This window comes from Gobius niger (assembly GCF_951799975.1).
Source record: "Gobius niger genome assembly, chromosome: 15".
NCBI classification, from domain to species: Eukaryota; Metazoa; Chordata; class Actinopteri; order Gobiiformes; family Gobiidae; genus Gobius; species Gobius niger.
The window spans coordinates 15,143,983-15,158,793 of record NC_136866.1 but is presented as its reverse complement, the minus strand read 5'-3'; positions in this window follow the sequence as shown (position 1 = coordinate 15,158,793).

The following is a 14,811-nucleotide window of genomic DNA, read 5'->3' as shown; positions in this document are numbered from 1 at the left end:
TGGATTTTTGTTATATTTTTATATAGGCTACTGTTCTATCATGGCAATTCAATAGCAATAATTTGATCGAAGTATTTGCTTGAGTACATCCAAACTTGACGACCAAACAAGGACTAAAAGAAGAATTACATTTGCTTTTCTGCGCGGGTAATATTTTGCTTTATGGGTGAATATGTAACTGCGCAGGGGCGTGTCAAGACCCATGTCCCAACACATTGCAAACCTTGTCCCACTTTTACCCCCCTCGAGACACGCCCCTGCTTCTGCACCACTGTTACAAAGGGCTAAACTGGGACTTCAATAGCGTAAATCCTCACCAAAAGTACATAATTATAACTGTTTGATGATAAACGTATTATTATATTATTCCAACTTATCTCGATCCTTGAACTTTTGTTGATATTGCGATCTTGCTGACTTGGCCATGTTTTGTACAGCCCTACAGTCTACTGCTGTCTCCACTCTTTTAAATCAAGCTTGGCTGTTGGTTTGACTTGTATATTCAGATAGAGAAATGCAAACATGATGTACAAATATTACCTCAATGCCGTTGTACTATTTGATCAAACAAAAACATCAGTAGTTTCTTTTTTCCATTTTGGCGTTACTGTAAGTTGTAAATAGTCAAACATTTCCTATTTTACACATGAGAAAAAGGCGCTACAGGTACCTGTATCCACCCCATATCAAAATGTTTTATGCAGTTTTAACTGGTAAGTTATTGGTCTTTCGTCTTACCTGTGCATGGATGGATTGTGAATGCGTGTGCGACTATAGGTATGTCTAGGTATTTAAATAATTTATCAGATGTCGGAGGCGTGTGTGAGGCGTGTGTGCGTATGTATAAACGGTTTGCACGCTGACACGAGGATGTGCTGTTTGCTTTTCATCGTTTCTGTTTTTGTGTATCGTCTCCATTATTTTTTGTACTAGTAGTTTTTGTCTATCTCGTCTTTTAGCTGTACAAAGCAAAATGCTGTTTTTATTCATAGTGACTATTTTGTTACCTACTTCAACAATAAAAAGTTGTTAAAATGTTCAAGTATGGCTTGATTTGTTCCTTCACACCTAACGCCTGTAGACTCGACACTATGGGGGTCATTTATCAAGGCAGGTGCTAAATAGCGGGTACAAGCTTAAGAATAAAATATGCTAGTTTGTGGGCATGTTGCACTTAATTTACAATTTTCACCAGCTTCCTCTTGTACATGGTTGTTCCGATGCTACTTTTTCTGATAATTTAGCTCGATGCAGCTGCCAAGTACCAGTTCAAATGAAAATGGAGGAGTGAGCGCTGTTATGGGTCACAAAAGTAACCAGTCCACATGTCCAGGTGCTCTGTAAAAAAACATTACATTCACCCCAAGAGCACATGGTTACTTAGATGTAAAAAATAACTTTGCTCAGAGGTAAAAGCTAACTCAAATGCACTGTGTTTCATAACACTGACAATAAGCTAACATGTGAAATGTTAAAATGACTACCTGTGCATGTTCTCCCTTTCTATGGGTGCTAAGCTAACACAATAGGTTATTATTAATACTGCAGTTAGGTATTTCTGACCATGAACCTAACACAAGATGTAATTGGGGCCCAAGCATTGATAAGGAATACTTTCACATTATTAAAAGTAGTCAAGTAGATTATATTCTACATGGATTATACCAGTTCCCCCCATGTCTGGATGGGTTTCCACCTCCACCCAAAACATGCACAATAGGTTAATCTTTCAGCTCGGTACTGTCTTGAATATCGGTGCCAGGATGACACTGTTTTTAAACCACTATGTTCAACTGTGGTCATCTGCAGTGAGACACCAGACTCCGCGAGCAAAGTAACTGTGTGTATAGTGAGCAAAACATGAGGAATGTGGCAGAGACCTTAGCCCTGAAGCTTCATCTTCCTGTCACCTGTGACTTCTGCACTCAGGGTCAAACAACACACAAAGCAAATATTAGCCTGACAGACACGTGCGCTGTTCTCAAAGCATGAAATGATCAAATAAATGATGATATTCCAAACCTCTAGCCAAACTTTTGAAATGCATCCAAAGTTTGGCTAGAGGTGGTGCACGCGCTGCTCATTGGCTGCTCAGCCGCATGTCCCGCCTCCCCCGCTCTCTGATTGGCTTGCAGCACAGGCGTGAGTTTGTTGACATCAAGAGTGCGAGTTTCTGTCTGTACTAGCGAAAACTGCAGGATACAACATTTATCTTCTAAATTGCAATTGAAAGCATAGACCTACAGCAGTAAGACTCCTCTGGGCTGGACAAAACTGGATGAGTATAAGTCTGCAAGTCTGCATGCAGTGAGAGAAGGCCTAATGGAAGACAATTTTCTGAAGAGGAGTTCGAGCTAAGCTACAAGTCGTAAGCTACCACTCAAACACGCATTTCAATAAAGTGATTAAGCAAGAGATAAAAATCATTTCCTAGACATGACTATCCCATTCATTTAGTGAATATTTTATCAGGAGCAAAGAGCAGAAGCTGGCAGTGGAAACACCAGGGTCCTCCTAGCATGTGACTACAGCTGAAGATGATGCTAAAGGAGGAGCTACAGTCTGTAAACCTGCATCTTCAAGGTAAGACTGGCATGATGAGTACTACAGATGAGCACTACACTGATGACACTAAAACACACCTGAACAGAGAAATAAATAGTGGTGGTATAGTGATGATATGAGTGAGTCTGGATGAAAGGCTCTAAGTAGTTTGCTACAGCAGTAACAGATTTTTCTTTGTTTTCCTAACCTTGAATGGGAGTGCACGACTTTTGGATTTATAGAAATGTTTCTGTGGTTGTTTATGCAAGGGCTGAATTGGTTTGGTTATACAAAAAGATATAGATCATTGGTTGTTGCTTTTATTTGTCTGATCATGGGTTTAAAATGACTGGCGCCTATCAGTTTTAAATCATTACTGAATGTACTGCCTGCACTTTTTTTTTTTTCGTATCATGAAATCAATACGAGCGATTGCGAGGTTGTCACATCCAATGGCCGTGGTAGGCATTTGACGTTTTAAACAGATAAGAATCCTATGATCGGTAAAACGTCTGAGCTTCTTCAATAAACTACTCCTTCTTCTGCATGTAATTTATACATTACATAACTAATTGTGTGTGTAGCCAAAAAGCCCAAAGTGCTTTGGACCTGTTCAATGAGAGCTTTATATTAAACATCAGCACTGCCCTGCGACATTTAACTGTTGAGATCGAGGAAGTCTGTCATCACTTCAGTCTTATGAACCCCGACAGGCCAGCGCAAGCTTTTAATGGAGCATTTTGTGGAAACACTGGGCGAGACGTCAAAACATTAGCAGCTCTGACTTTTAGACCTGGGACTGATGCCTGTTTGACGCACTACTACTACTACTACTACGGCATAGGATTGGAAGGTCTTTGGTTCGACTCCTGGGCCTTGTGTGCTTGGAATCTCTTTGGAATTACTCAATCTCCAGACATGTTTCCTGTTTGTTCATAGAATATTTAAACACTTCTTTCTTTGTCTCCATTACACATTCTGACACTCTTTTAATTCTTTTGGCCACATTTTTTTGTCCACCAACATCTAATGCCAGGCTTCCGGTCCCAAGTTCCTTCAGTCATTTTTCTCCAAACACACTCCCCAAATAATGACAGCCCAAACCTTTTAAAACGTACTGCTCAATTACCCCTAACACCTCTAATGGCTCTACAAACAGTGGCGCAGTTAAAAACGGATACACGCTTTTGGCCTTGAAGTGCTCTCTGACAAACACAGACCATGACTGTGAATGGAACAAAGGCCCTCTAAAAACTCCAGTTACAGTAGCTTTATTTAGCGCCTGTAATCTGCTCGAGTCTGCACCATTTGCAACAAAACGTAGCCACCGTAGCCGCCTCAATTGCCCAAGCCCCAAAACCACAGACGTCTAACCAGAGATGGTTCATTTGATCCCGCCTTGGTCGGTCATTCAACACTTCTACGCTAACTGCCGCGGTGTGTGGAACAATTAAGTGTTATGGTAACACAGAGGCCCCCCACGTGGATGATCGCGTAAGACCGTATCCCGAGCTAAGCCTGAAGGAGCAGATGGAGAGGAGGCCAATTCCTCTGCTGCTTGCAGTTAAACATTTAAAGGTGTCTTTTTGAGTTTCAGTCATTACTTGGTTCATGACAACGCTACCTGACCAATATTTTTTTCTGTGCCTATACCATTGTCAGAACAATAAAACACTCATTTTCAGTTCATACGTTCCATAAAAGACTTTTATTCACTGATATATTTGAACAACAAAATAACTTTCTTTAGTACTGTTTCAGAACCCATCAGGCACCAAAAGAAAAGTCACTTTTTTTGTCACTTTTTCGTCACTGTTTTGTCACATTTTTGTAACCTTTTCGTCACTTTTTCATCACTTTTTTCATCACATTTTTGTCACATTTTTGTCAAATTTTCGTCACATTTTTGTCACTTTTTGTCACTTCTGTTGCTCTATGCTTTTTTGTCACTTTTTCATCTTCGTTTTCGTCTCGTTTTTGTCGCTATTTTGACACTTTTGTCAAGAAGCTTTTAGATTTGGGTAAAGCCGAACTGGAGAAAATGTGTTGGGTTAAGGTGGGGGTTAAGAGGTTAAACGGGCCGTGTTGGGTTTAAAGCTATTTCACACAGTAAATGTAAAACACAAGCATTACATTCATTACGTTTTTTGTTATTGGTGAAAAATCTCCTCCGTAATGAAGAATCCCCGAGATGGGAAGTGAAAAGGCGGCTTCTCGTTTAAATGTATGTTCAGCTCTTTCTTCTGAGTGAGTATTAGAAGTTTGTTTATGTTGTTGGCATGTTGGGACCGTTTAGTTTGAATCAACATGATGCTAACAGATATGTTTTGTAGTGAAGGTAATTGTTGTGTGACTTTATATAAGATTTTTATTCAAAGTTGTTTGTAGTAATATAAACAACCCATACCTCGGTGTGGTCAAATGAAGTATTAGAAATGCACCGTCTCACATTTCCTCGCTGCAGTGACATTATAAAGCCGTAAATCACTCTTCCGTCTGTCAGTGCGAGTGGAAAACCGCTCACGTCTTCATTTGAGCCCGTGTGTGAGCGCGTGGTATGAGAGCTATGCATTGACAGCTAATGACCAGGACGTGTCGGGGTCCACTCGTGAGGGGCTGGAGAGGCTTGCTGTTTGTTTTTCCGTTCACACCCGAAGGAGCCTGGATAATGGAGCGAAATGTTCCAAAACAAGTCTACACGGACGCGGACAGCCTCTGGTCTGGCGCTCGCTCTTTTCTGTTTTTTACGGTTTCGTGAAATTTGCCAAAAGCCTGTTTTGTCTCAGCGCACGCTCCTCTCAAGTGCACACGCAGTACTCCATTATTTGGGTTAACCGCGTATGTCTTTTTCATATGAGGGATATGATTAGAAACAGTAGCAGTAACAATTTGTAAAGAATTTTGAGCAATTGTTCTGTATGGCTTGGTTTGGAAATTGTGTAGTATTATATTTATTGATATAATAATATATAACTTTTATGTAAAGATTGGAATAAGATACACTTAAGTGTAAGTAAAATGTTGTGACAAACCTGGTCAAACACAACATGCAGCTCTCTGTATGATGCTGAATGAAAGTGCATGTGAGCGGGAAGTTAATGGATGACTAAGAGCAGCTCTCGGAGTTACTTGAGACCTTGGCAGGGTGTACTTGGAATGACCTGAAAAAGTGAAACTGAGTAGAGTTTCAATATTACTTTTAAAGGAACAGGCCACCATTTTTCCATACTGAGATATGTTCTTACTTGAGCTTAGACGAGTTGATACGTACCTGTCTGGTCTTTGTGCATGCCCTCAGTCACGCAAAATGACCAAAAAAGATGTTGTTAGCATTTGGCCTCCCAGTGTATTCCTATAGCTCCAAACGGGGGTGAAGTTCGAAGCGACCACGCTCTTCCAGGGGCACACAGACCAGACAGGTACGCATCAACTCGTCTAAGCTCAGGTAAGAACATATCACAGTATGGTTCCTTCAAAGAAAAGTTGTTTTTAATTATGTTTTTCAGTAAAGGTTTTGACTTTGAGAGTACTTTAGCTATATTTGGAACATAACACTACTAAATACTTAACAATGTATGTTTAGTTGCTCACTTTGTTAAAATGTTGGCAGGATCCCCGAGGATAGGGAGTTCTGAGTATAAATGCATGCCTCAAGGGGTTCATGGGACAAACAGGTTAGAAACCACTGCTCCAGATGATGGGCCTCCGACCACCAACAATTACCCCCTGGCACACCACATTCAGACAAGAAAGGTGTCTTTCCCAAGGACACAAAAACAGTTCCAAACCACTGACCTTTGCATATGTGGACCACACCTCAAATAGAAGAACCCTCAATCTATTCTATGCCATGTCTTCACTTTACACATTGTTCTTGGCGCATGTGGTTCCTCTCATCTCTCCATCGGGCCGGAGTGGTTAGCACAGCACAGTGAGGAGGGCCCGCCCCGGGGTGAGCAGACAACAGCTGAACACCAGTCATTAACCGGACCGGCCCGAGATGAGAGAGAATCAGCCGAGGAACAAGAAGCTTTTAATTTCCTACAAGAGCACGCCCTTCTGTATTTGGGACGTCCTGTAATTCCTCCAGGCCGGTCATGGGGAAGGGACATGGAGCGTGGCTTTGCTGTGCCCGAATCACAGATCACGCTATAGGCTGCTTTAGGTCTGAACAAGGCCACGGGTTCGAGTCCTAGTCATTACTTTAAACAAGCCCTTGGTGACATCTTTCATCCTTTCCCCTCTCCTCGTCCTCTGCCGTTCTCCATCTCGCTCTCCTCGCTCTCCTCACCAGTCTGTGAAATATTCCAGATATTTGCGGGACAGACGGACTTTCGCAGGGAGACAACACTTCAGTACAAACTCTGAGTAAACAGTCTGTTCAGAAGCACCTGTGTCACGCTGTTGCTCACTCGACTTTGTCCAAACTAAGTAGGTCAGCACAGTTCCGTTTGTGCGGCTTGTAGTGACCCGATCTATTTACCTTTTGGATTTACAGAATTAGAGTCAAAATTATTCATCCTGGAAGTGGGGAAATTGGAGGACTCTGAGGGTTTAGGCAGGATTCAAGAAATATTTTTATATGGTCGCTCCTACTATTTCACTATAAATCTTTCAATATTACATGGTTTCAAAAGCGTCGCCTTGTTCTGCACAAAAATGTGGTGGTGTTGATTTTCCTCCAGATTTATCCTGTGTCCTCTGTCAGTGTTTGGTACAAAAGCTGCTGAGTAACCAGAGCTGGAGGTAGAGTGTCCCAGGACGGTTGAAAGAATGGGCTCTTTCTGCTGGTGTTGGCGCAGAATCTTTCCCCCCGCACAAGAGCACTAGCCTCTCAGAGATGTAGAAGAAGAGGGAGATAGAGACACTTTGGGACATTTGGTGTGACTGACAGTTCAGATGTTCAGAGGACGGGTTTGTGACCTGTTTCCTGGGCGTCCTCGTGCAGGTCTTTGTAGCTTCTTGTGTTGTTTTATTTCCGACTTCCATGTCCTTAATCGACTCACCAGCATTAGAATGGACATTAGACAGAGATGTCTCAGTGCTGGTGATATGTGGCTGTTGCTGATGAAGCTTGTTGTTTCTGTTTAAAAGCTCGTAAGTGTCGACGCTGTCACAATAATTACTCAACTTATCGTTCAATAAATAACAGATAAATGATGTATTTTGGGCTCAATATTTTTCTTTATAAAGCTAAGATTTTTAACTGAAGCAAATTGGATCACAATATAGTGCTCCATTTTATTGGTATTTTAGGATATGATTATGCACTTTTAGGATAAAGGTTTCTTGTCATTTGTTTGTTTTAGAGTTAACCTTTTCCCCCTGTCTTAACCAAGTTAATTTTCTCCAGCTCGGCTTTACCCAAATCTAAAAGCTTCTTGACTGGAGAGCAACAGTGTAATGCCTCATTTGAAAGCTAAGACCTACAAAACTGATTGTAACTTTTTTTACATCCTCGTTTTCATCTCTCTATTTTGACGTTTTTTCCAAGAAGCTTTTAGATTTGGGTAAAGCCAAACTGGAGAAAATGTGCTCGGAACAAGTCGGGGTTTAAAAGTATCGAGTATCAATATCGTTGATCTCAATATTTTCATGCCTCAACATATTGTGACAGGCCTCTGATCGCCTCACAGCTCAGGATTGTATCGTCACATGGGCCAAGTATTCTGGAAAAAGGATTTTTACTACAATCTTTAATAGTAAACCAATGAAAAGCTTGATGTATTAACCAGTAATTTATTATTTTTTTCTTTTTGCTTTAAGCTAGTAATAGTCTACAGACAGTGTTTGCTTATTGCTCAAGTGGTTCTCAGTTTCCAAAATTGTCCTGAATATTCATAGTTTCAACTCTTCCTTGAAAATGCATTATATTTTTGCTTCGGGACCAGCTGCAGCTAAGACTGAATTGATTATATTCACAATAGTTCCTTCACTGTTCTGGCCGTGTGCTGTTCTCCTCTTTGCAGCGTACAGTGCGCTCACTTTGGTTGACCAGGTTACCGAGCACCAAAACACTTGACTCTTGCAGTAAAATTAATCCCTACCACTTAAAGCCGTTGCAATTTGGACTTGAACTTTGCCATTAAGCAGATAAGACAGTCCATTTCAAACCTCAAAATGACTTGGGGATTTCCATATTATGTCGTACATAAGCATTTATGAGTCCTCCACCATTTGGGCAGTCCTCAAATAAACTTATTCCAATGGTTTCTGCAGACCGACACTGACCAAAATGAGAGTTTATTGTGTGGATGATTTTGAAATAGCATTTTCAGATGGAAGCTGATAAAATGAGCTCTATAGTTTATGGGGTCTCACCAGAGCAACAGAGACAATATTTGAAGCAGATTAGTAGTAATAGTGCAGTTCTGAGGGTGAAACTGGCCACCTCTGCAGCACACAGATGCACCTGTGTCCCACCCCACTATTCTACGACCAGGCCCCACGTGCCCAAGAAACTCTTTCCTTACCTTCCCATCTCTTGCAAAGCTCATCCCTCCATCACAGAGCTCCGACAGACAAAAACATGTGCGGAGCTTCACTGTCAGCATAATGGCAACAGCCCACTCTGTTCTATAGTTTTCTTTTGTTTTTAATGTTAATAGCTTTTATTTTGAGGGAGAAGGAGGGGCTTAGAGTGTGCCCTTGTTGGACCAGGAAGAATGGCTAAGGGAACATTTGTGTAGTGTAAGATAATCGTCCAGATGTCATTGAGATTTTTTAATTACAAACAATAAAAGAGGGAGCCAGTAAATGAAATTTCGAGTTGAATTGTTAGTTAAACTAATTCCTAACTTTCCTAACATTATTTGTATGCTTCATGATTGGATCCACAAATGTCTGAGTTTATAATATACTGAAGGAGAACAAAACACTACAAGGAAAAAAAATCAGGTGTAGTGCCTTTAATAATTAATAATAATTAATAATAATAATTATTATTATCATTTTTTTTTTATAAACTAGACACTCTAATACACCTTATGTGTGGCTTTTTTTTAGTCCGAGGGGGCGTGGTGTTGCGTAGCTTGCGAGCTTCTCTCGCTCTCTGGAACAGTTGAGATTTTAACGTTTCTCTGAGTTTTTAAATGGTTAAAATCGGTCCTAGGGCGGCTGAGAAACATCCAGTTTAAGTCTTCAATCTGTGATTTAGATCAAAATTAGCGTCTGTTTAGCTTTGATTTCAGGCACGTAGAATGAAACTGTTTTCACCTACGGAGAGCTTAGAGTCTCAGCTTTCAAAGAGCCATAGCATATAAGCTGTGCTGCTACAAATATCATGAAAAATGGTCTGGATTGTTGGCACTCAATGTGTTAAATAGTAATTGAACTCATAGTAATTGTGTAGCAAGTATAATATAGTAGCAGCTGAAGCAACAGCAAGTGTATGTTTTCTTAACTTGATTTAAACAGAGGGACATAGTGGAGACATTTTCCATGAGTGCTGTGTTTATTACGGAGCTGTCATTACATTGTTATAAAACAAATACACACGCCTTAAAAGTCACTTTTAAACAGAAGCGCAGACAAAGTGAGTATGAATCTTTCTCCAGAGATAGAAATGGTTTCAATTGTTCCACAAGACTAGGGGGAAATGATGCTTTTAATAAGTAGAGGACGCTGTCATCTACCTGTCGGAGCGGGCGCTAACGCACCTGGAGCACGCCGGGAACGCTGTGAGGGTCATGTTCTTTGACTTCTCCAGTGCCTTCAACACCATCAGGCCGGCGCTGCTGCGGGGGAAGCTGGAAGACGCGGGAGTGGATGGACATCTCTCTGCATGGACCATCGACTACCTCACGGACCGACCACAGTATGTGCGGCTGCGCAGCTGTGAGTCTGAGGTGGTCGTCTGCAGCACCGGGGCCCCTCAGGGCACCGTCCTCTCACCGTTTCTCTTCACCATCTACACATCGGACTTCACATACAACACGGACAGTTGTCACCTCCAGAAGTTCTCCGACGACTCCGCCATCGTGGGCTGTGTGTCTAAGGGGAACGACCTGGAGTACCGGTCAGTCATCATAGACTTTGTGGACTGGTGTGAGCGCAACCACCTGTGCTTGAACATCAGTAAGACGAAGGAGATGGTGATCGACTTCACGAGGAAGCCACTACCGCACACACCGCTGAACATCCAGGGGGAGGACATTGAGGAGGTGGACAGTTTCAAGTACCTGGGTGTTCACCTCAACAATAAACTGGACTGGTCCCACAACACCAACTCCCTGTACAAGAAGGGCCAAAGTTGCCTCCACCTTCTGAGGAGACTGAGGTCCTCCGGAGTGAGCAGGCCTCTGCTCAGGACTTTTTATGACTCGGTGGTCGCCTCTGCTCTCCACTACGCTGCCGTGTGCTGGGCCCCGGGCAGCACAGAGCGGGACAAGAACAGACTGAACAAGCTGGTCAGGAGGGCCAGCTCCGTCCTGGGCTGCCCCCTGGACTCTGTGGAGGAGGTGAGGGACAGGAGGGTGTTAGCCAAGCTCACCTCCATCATGGACAACACCTCCCACCCACTGCACGGGACTGTAGAAGAGCTGTGCAGCTCTCTCAGTGGCAGACTGAGACACCCTCAGTGTGGGACGGAGCGCTACCGCAAAGCCTTCATCCCCACTGCTGTCAGACTGTACAATAAGACTGTAAAGTAACATGTGCAATAATCTCTGTATCAGCTGCACTTTATTAACTCTGAGTAATCTTCTTGAATGCCGACTGTAACAAGTGAATTTCTCCTTTGTGAGATCCATAAAGGATTATCTTATCTTATCTTATAACCTTGATGAGTCGTGTCAGAATCTTACTCTAGTGGCCGGTCCCTTTGCTCACGCCGCACAGAGCCTCCCTCCAGAGCGGCCGGTAAAGTCGCGTTTTCCTGCGGATCTCCTAAGCCGCACGATTACTGAGCTAATGACTCACATTCCTGGGCCAACTTACCCACTACTGCTCCCAAAGTGGCGGCTTATACCTGAACACTGGTCTCCTTATGTCGGCCTATGCACAGACAATACGCTGCTCTGTCCGGGCCTAATCAAACATGCACGCTTCATAAAGGAGGAATGAGAGGCATATTATGTTGTATTGAGTTACAGATAAATGTTAAAAGCCACATAACACGGAGGTTTGGGCGAGGAATGCACCTGTGTAGAGGAAAGAAACCACAAAATGACATTTCATAGAAACCACTTCTTCTCCACAACAGGCTCAGATATATTATAAATAAATAAACGAAATACCAATTTACCATATGAGTTTTAATCTGTATCAGTTGTGTATGCACTATTCAGGTAAAATGCAAACAATTTGAATATACACTGCGTTCCAAATTTATTATGCAAATTGGATTTTTGTGTCAAAAAGGTAAAAAAAAAACAATAGTAATGAAACTCATGGATGGTATCGTGTCTTGGGGCTCTATGAATCACTGACATTAATCTCAGAGACCTGGGATGATTAGTTTTCAGGTTAAGCCCAGTTAAGGGAAAAACTACTGAAAAAGGGTGTCCACTTTATTATGCAGATCATCATTTTCAAGCAATATGGGAAAGAAAAAGGATCTCTCTTCTGATGAAAAGCGTGAAATAGTTGAATGCCTTGGTCTAGGTATGAAAACCTTTGATATTTCATGAAAGATTAAGCATAATCATCATACTGATAAGAGATTTGTGGATGATTCAGAGCACACTCGGGTTTGTGCAGATAAAGGCACAATAAGGGCACGGTTTCTGCCAGACAAACACATCAGATTATGAAAACAGATGCTACAAAGCAGCATACAGGTATTTGAAGCTGCTGGTGCCTCTGGAGTCTCCTGAACATCAAGGTGTAGGACCCTCCAGAGGCTGCAGTTGTGCATAAACCTTCTATCCGGGCCTCCCCTAAACGGTTAATTGAATACTGAACGGCTGCAACGGGCTCAGAAATACATGAAGACTCATTTTATTCACTGATGAGGCCGTGTAACGCTGGATGGTCAAATCAATGGAGTAGTGGATAGTTGGTGAATGGCCATAATGTCCCAACAAGGCTGTGGCGTCAGTAAGGAGGTGGCGGAGTCATGTTTTGGGCCAGAGTCATGGGGAGAGAGCTGGTCGGCCCCTTTAGGCCCTTTTAGGCTCCCTGAAGGTGTGAAAATGACCTTTGAAAAATATGTGGAGTTTCTGACTGACCACTGTCTTATGCTACAAAATGAAGAGCCGTGCTTTCCCTAACAAAATCCTCTTCATGTATGACAACGCACCATGTCATACTGCAAAGAATACCTCTGCATCACTGGCTGCTATGGCCATAAAAGGAGAGAAACTCATGATGTGGACCCCTTCCTCCCCTGACCTCAACCCTATTGAGAACCTTTGGAGCCTCAACAAAAAACACTTCTATGAGGGTGGGAGGCAGTTTTCATCCAAACAGCAGCTCTGGGAGGCTATTCTGACATCCTGCAAAGAAATCCAAGCAGAAACTGTCCAAAAACTCACAAGTTTAATGGATATAAGAATTTTGAAGCTGCTATCACACAAGGGCTCCTATGGTAAAATATAATTTGACCTGTTAATATTTTTTTGATTGAAATGAAGCTTATGCGCAAATTCAACCTGGAAGACCTACCAGCTGCATTCATTCATCACCTCATCACCGGCAGCGCACTCCAATCATCCAATCACGGACTCCGATCAAGCCGCACCTTCACAACAGCCAATCACCGCAGCTGCTCATCCCCTCAGCAGCCTGTCATCGCTCAGGATCCCCTTTTTCAGCTTCCTGGTCAATCACTCAGCCGTGCTACGACCCTCCTCCACCCCTTTCTCCGCCTGGCTCCTCCTCGGCTCCGCTCATCAAGTGGCCAACCCAGGTCTCTTCCACCACCACCAGGGTCCAGGCTCCGGGGAAGATCATGGCTATCATTCGTCAAAGCCATGCATTCCATATCGTTCGTTCAGTCTTCCGCCGGGGTCTGAGCCCCAATAATAATTCATGTTCATTAATAAAACACTCATACCGTCATTCTGTTTCTGTGAGTCTTTTCAGGTTGAAATAGCTTTTGATTTCAGTAAATATGACCTCCTAATGCTACAAATTCAACAAATGACCATTTTCAGTTAATTACAAGCTTTAAAATGTATTGAAACGATGAGTTGCATAATAATTTGTAACACTGGATTTTGAGGTTTTTACTATATTTATTTTTGAAAAAAATACTGTTATCACTGGGAGATTTTTTCCACCACATTTAAAAGATCCTCTACCAGTTAAAGACTTGAAAATTATGCTGACTCTCATTTGAGTTGACAATTTAGAAAATCTTAGAAAAATGTCATTTGCATAATAATTTGGAACGCAGTGTAAAACAAGCATATGTGTAAAAATCTAAATGTTTTAATTATACCTGATGGAATCAAAACTTTAATTTACTTACCTAAAAGACATAAGAAAGTAGCATTCTGGGTGCATAAGTAAATTAGTTTTCTTACCTTACAATCTTCAAATTTAGCAAAAAATATGATTGTAGGGATGTCCATGATTAACCAATTAACCGGTTAATTATTACTTATTGCTTCATTCTTTCAACGTTTTTTTAGCCTTTACAAATATAAAGTTTGCCGCCAGTTTTACTCTTCTAATCAGCGGACACTGACTGACATTCGGCATCTATACGATTCTCTCACATAAGAGCGCCCTCACCGACCCTTTCACTGCCGCGGCCTGCAGACACATCCAGAACACAACCAGATTTTCTTTCTAATAGTGAAACCAGTTTATTCTAACTCTCTTCATGACCTAAAGAACCTCAGCCTTCTGTTCTGAGGAAAACTTATGCAGAGAACTGCATTATGGGAGTTGTCAGATGACCTGCTCCTGCCCAAATGACGTCCTCCCTCCCTGTGTGCAGTACACTGTGCGGCCACCAGAGGGCCCCTACTGACATTCTTGCTTGGGGCCCCTTTGTTCCCTTGCTTCGCCACTGGCTAGACCTGCTCATAAACACAAGGAGCTCTAGCGTGTGCGCAAAAACATAAAGCTAACGAAGAAATGGCATGATACAGTGTGGTCATAATCACTTCATGTCTCCAGTCTGAGGCACACATGAACTAACGAGAGCAAAGTAAGTCAAGATGATACACGTGCAGAGCTTGGAGAGGTACAGGGTGCACGCTGACATCAGCTGGACTGCGCCTCAGACTGTTGCTTTGGACAAACAGCTGACTGGAGCTCAGTATTAGACACTCCAGGATTGAAATGTGGAGCAGGAATCACAACCAGGCACTCCTT